The following is a 6,000-nucleotide window of genomic DNA, read 5'->3' as shown; positions in this document are numbered from 1 at the left end:
CTTGGGAATGTATTAATAATAATCGAAGACCTTAATTATTGAAATATACAAGGACGGAAGGATTATGGTTGGTTTTTACTTGCAATTTAAAAATAAATTATTTCACAAATTTGCCCTTGTAAACAAATCTAGATCCCCATGTCGCTTCCTTAATTAATTTGGGTGAAGTCTAAAGTCACACCCGACCTTTATATACTTGATATGATCATCTTATCAAGTAAAGAACAAAATCATTGCGCATAATTTAGTGGTACAGAGCATGCTTAATTATCATATAATCACTTTGTATGTTAGGGCACGGGATCTATAAGATACTTCCAGTTGAACATGATAATTTTAAGTTCGACAAACTTCCCTCCTATTAATTTCTACGATAATGCAGTGCTGTCCTGTTCATGGTTTCAGTTTTGTGCAGGATTACGATTACGGCTAGTCAGCTACTCGGCAAGCCTCGAGAAAAATGGAAGAAATATATGAAAGAAAACTTGCCTCCTGTCATCAATTAATCAGGTATAAATATAATTTTGTGGAGGTTGCCCAAACTTCTCTTTCTACAGAAGCAAGAAAGTGAAATTTACTATAGCTACTCTAACCAAACAGGAAACAACAATCCCCTACTCTTTGATGCCTCAGTCATATAGGCCATCCTGTTCCCAGACGCCACCAGAAAATCTACCATTTCCTGTTCATATGAAAATGAGAAATCTCTCAAAAACAAAAACGAATTTTTGAGTGATTTGCAGGTTCATAGTTCAGAATCAGATGCTTACAGAAAGAGGGATTGGCTGAGAGAATGGCTTGTTGCTCCCAAGTAAACTTTCATACGTTGCATTCCAACTGCATTAACATGAATCTTAGCCCAAGTACAGACTATACGGCTTACGAGAAACAATAAACAAATTCACAGAGTTTGATCCCAAAAGAGAAATTCATCAGCCTATTTACCGCACTGTAATATTTTGGCACTGTAATATTTTTGCAATGCAAATACTAATGTAAAAGATCTAAATATGCCATTTGGGAAGTCTACGTTATGGAAACATGCTCCTTACATAAGCAGCCATGATCCATTCAGCTGCAAACTAATACTTCCACAGCATAGCCTTAAAATAACAAGAGTAGCTTTCTCTTTTCTCCTAAGGTACAAATCTCATCAAGACTTAACTACCAGTCAGCTACGTGCTAAATATAAAGAAGTGGACTGGCCTTTCTATGGTAAAAACCTTGGGTAATTTACCTTAATTTAGGATCCAGTTGCCGTTTGGTTTGGTTCTGATTGTGAGATCTATTATTTCTTACCCAACGTTGCCGAGTCCGAGTCCAAAGAATATGACCTGCAAGAAAATAACCAAATAATTTTGGTTTTGCTTTCTCTTCTCCCATCCAAATATTTTTTTTATAAGAACAGGCAAGAGCAAAAACCAACCATCGCACCGCTACCTTATTTTCCAAAATCAATGAAATACAAGGTAAGATGGGAATATAAAAAGTCATAGAGATTGTTAAAGGGAAATGCAAATTTGACTAAAGATGCCATGGAACCTGGTCAGTAATAAAAAGACAATTTTAGATCAGAAGAAGAATCAGTCACCGAAAGCATTTGAACAGGGAAAAGGAGGCAACACTTTAGTCGGTCAAATATGAACCATACGTGGCTAAAAAAGAAAGTACACGAAAAGTACTATTCCGACCTAGAAAAAGAGGTGGACTTAATAATTAAGCATGACGGCTCGTTCAAAAAAAAAAAATAATTAAGCATAACGATGAGTCATAAGAATCCATCTTCCCAAAAAAGAAAAGCAGGCACTGAGAGCATAAAGACACCAGGATAAAAGTACAACTTCTGGCAAAAGCTTAGCTTAATCATCACGTCTCACTAATTTAACTTTTTCTTAGCCACAACATTGCATTTTCCAGCCACAGCAACACCAAATATGGAAGCAGCAACCCCCAGTCGCCTCACTAAAGGAAAAGGGACAGTAACTTAATTATAGGGTTATCATCTTCTAGCTATCACCGCTCATGTCCAAGAAAATAATTACAGCATGCATACCAGTTTTGTCCTTTTTTTTGTCATAATTTCTTTAATCCAGATCAACATTAAAGTATCCAAAACAATTTAACAAAGTAGCTCAGGCTGAACAATAATAAAGCAAGGAACCATACCGTGATTTACAAATTCAGCAGGATTACTGATTTTGCTAGAAGCACCATGAGGATCTAGCGCTTGGTTTGTCGCACTGGTTGATGAGATGCTTCCTTGTGACAGAACAGCACTATTGTCCATGTCATGTGTGCTTGTGGTCCAGAAATCCTCTGATGTACTGGCTTTCTTCAAAGCCTTACCTTGCATTGCCAACCCTTTTGATGGCATATCAACTGTGCTAATAACCGTTGGTTTTTTATGGCAACCAAGACAACCACTGCTCTGTTACAATGGCATTAAATTCTGTTATGCATCACAATATACTTTATGATGGTCTAAAACATCCACCATAAATTCAGACACAGAAGTCTTATAAGTGCTAAAAGTTTCACAAGTACTGGAATGCCTTATGAATAAGCCTAAGTTTTGTTCCGCATCCATCTTACCAATGATAAAATTAATACCAAGTTATGATTAAGTCCGAATTTAGCACCAACCAATCAACAAAAGGCGGACTATGCTTAGAAACCACCTGTAAGTAAATGAAACGGGAACCGCATGTGACAGTGTACTCTATACTAATTTTCTACTGGGAGGATAAGGAGTGGAATGTGCTCATGAGAGCTCATGCTTATCTCTACAAGTCCTCTGATTACCAATAATTTAATCAAAATTGGGTTAGGCTTGTCTATTTTCCATAACTAAAACATCAATTTTCTATAGAATTCAGGAAAAAAGCATTCTTCTGCATATATTTTATGACAAAATGAAAAGGCAAAAGGATTATAGATTCACGCACACACTTAAATAAAAATAAAAAGCAAAAATACAGATAATTTTGACTTATTCAGACAGGATTGGAATCGAAAACGTACCCCATTCATTCAGTGTCTGAGATACCAAAAGCCAAGTAAGATCGACTGAGGGATATGGCGGAGATAGAATAGCAAGAAGCCAACTCCCAACTCCAAGAAAGGGGGAAAAAATCAGAGCGCGAGCAATTCTGAGAATTGAAAACCAAAATGATTAAGAGGAAAAAAGCAGGGAAAAGAGAATTGATAGAGCGAATCAAAAAGACACGAAGAAGCGATTGGGTTACCGTGGGAAAAGAATCAGAAGTTTGCCTTTGAAATTGTATCGTTAATATGGACTCTTCGCTGCTGAAATCGATAGCTTCCCCTGTGATGTGAAAGACGTAGACGAGGGTGGCTTTTGGATAATTATTGGATTGGATTGGATTGTTGCTTCGCCTTCTCTTCCTCTTCTCCTCCGCTGGGATTTACTGGCAAAAATGGACAAAGCATGAAAAGGCAAGTGGGGGGGATTCTGATTCTGAATTACCGCCTTGTATTTAATTACTATTTTTTTGACCAAGCTGCTATTTAATTATTAGCTACTACTATAATCATAACAATAATGCAGTAGTTGGTAAAAAATGTATATTTCCATTCTAGCATCAAACTAGTCAACTATTTGGTTTTTAAATATTAATTAACTTAGCATAAAATTTTTATTATAATATTTAATAATTATACATATTTATCCAAATTTCTCTTCTTCACCAAAATTTTTTTTTAATCTATTTATCATTAATTCCTTCAACTCACAGACAAATTTCGATCTCTGTGTCACAAGATTATATATCAATTATTTTTTCCATTTTAATTTTTTAGTTGAATATAAAATATTAAATTTATTAAAAAACTCACTTATTAACGTTTGTTATTTAGAAGATATTTGGATGGAATCAAAACGATAGCTTTAAAAATTTTTACGGTATATATACAAAATAAATATGTAGAGGAGTTTATCTCGAATTACAAAAAAGTGTTTTTAAAAATATTTTTCCTACTACCCAAATACCCCCTTAATATCTATAGGGTGTTTTATGTTCTACTGTACAAAAATTTTAGAAACAAGCGCTAATAATACACTGTTACAACTTATCTTACAACCAAGGCATGGGGGTAACAAGCATCTCTTATCTCATATGTAAAAAGTTACCAGTATATAACTAAAGTTAGCTATGTACTAAAAAACCGTGTGTTGATTTTTTCAAAAATATTTCTTTTGATAAATGTATTGAAAACTACTATATTGATGAAAACTTTCTTTATGTCTATAATTAATATCCACAATTTATTAAAAAATTAAAATTATGTAAAAAAAAAGTGGATTAACTTTTTACATTTAAAATCAAATCAAAATAATTTACTAAAACTTTATTAATGTCTATAATTAATATTTGTATTAACTTTTTACATTTAAAATCAAATCAAAATAAATATTAGCTTACTTGTAAATAATGTTGCACATATGCTGCTTAAGATAAAAAAAAAAGTAGTAGGTAGATGTAAATATGTCTCGAATTAAATTAATTAATAGTAAAATTTTAAATATTAAATTAAGGATATACGCGTTTTATGAGGCTTAATGAACACATTTTAAAGGCAATGTGAATTGTAATGATAAGGTCCCAATACATAAAAGGGAAAGTCACCAACATTCCTTTCCGTCTCTAACAAGTAACACCTAATCAAGTGGCTTTGTGTTTTTAGCCACAACTAATCAGACTTTAACAGATAAAAAGTGAAGTAGATATGATTTATCATAAATTTGTTGCTTGCGTCTTCTTCCTGCTAATTCCTGCATTTTGCATTTGGATCAATTTTGGTTTTCAATAATTAAAAATAATCAAGGCAAGGAAGTGAAGTTTTTGAGTTTTAAGTTTAAGCCAAGAAATAAATGAAATAAATTTTTGTGTGGCCCAAATATGAGTGAATTCTAAAAATTAACCTTTTATTGCCGTCTCTTAATTTCCTTAAAATTTAATTGTAATTTTACTTCCCATAATTTTGTTTCCATTATAATTCAATGTCTGAATTTTACCCCACCAAAAGAACTCCGACATCTATGGCTGGAAATTTCTAAGATCAAATTGGCTAATAAATTATAGAAATGTTGTGAATATCCTAAAACATTCAAATGTAAAACTTGAAAACGTGTTGCCTTTGCTAATTAGATATTCATTGCTATTTATTATAGTTGATTCGTAAATGTCAACACATATTTTCAAATTTTACAATTAGATGCTTTATAACACGTACTTCATTTCATTAGCTATTTATTATATTTTATTAGCCAAAGTCAAGGCTTTTTAGTGACCAGTCATGCTGAGCTGGTCTTTTTTAAGTGAAAGAGCTTTGGTACAATGAAGTGATTTGGAATTATTGAAATTGAAGTCATTGATTTAAGATTTTGGTATTTTTCTGAAATTTTCACTTATTTAATCAATTATAAATATAAAATTAAATAAACGTTTGTCATATAGTTTATTCATTTCAAACTGGATGCAAGCTGTTGACTGGACTCAACTAATGAGTTTGACAAGCAAAATTTAAAAATCAGAAACAAACATTCATGGATGGAAGAATGGGACTTCCAATCTGTCACGGCCTTTAGTCAAAATACAGAAAAGTCAACATCTTTCCTCCTCCATCTGTTTAGGCTGCGCCATATATGGGCTGCCTCCCACCTGATCAATTTGGAAGACTTGGGTTGGGCTTAATTTTTTTTAATTGTTTGTTATAATTTTATTTTGAAAAGTAGTAAGAAATAAAATAAAATTTTGAGTGTCAAATCTAATAGAAGAGGTTAGTCCCTCATAATGTAATGGATCAATATTTAAATCCTTACTAGAAGAAATACTCACATTTAATATCCGACAATGTGTCGAACATGATTGTTTTTAATAAAAATATATGTATGTCTGGAAAAAAAGAATATTGATATAAATTATTCTATATAGAAAAAGTTTTAATTTATGCTATTGTGTAAAATGAGCTAATACGTTT

General features: G+C 32.5%; 1 pseudogene; it reads right to left on the bottom strand.

The window, feature by feature from the left end:
* Positions 1 to 510: 510 nt before the first annotated feature.
* LOC114724207 (uncharacterized) lies at positions 511 to 3,223 on the bottom strand (annotated as a pseudogene).
* Positions 3,224 to 6,000: the final 2,777 nt, after the last annotated feature.

The sequence above is a fragment of the Neltuma alba genome, unplaced genomic scaffold (genome assembly GCF_004799145.2).
Source record: "Neltuma alba isolate B1F8T4 unplaced genomic scaffold, ASM479914v2 tig00012178_pilon, whole genome shotgun sequence".
Lineage (NCBI taxonomy): Eukaryota > Viridiplantae > Streptophyta > Magnoliopsida > Fabales > Fabaceae > Neltuma > Neltuma alba.
This window is presented reverse-complemented; position numbering and strand designations above follow the sequence as displayed.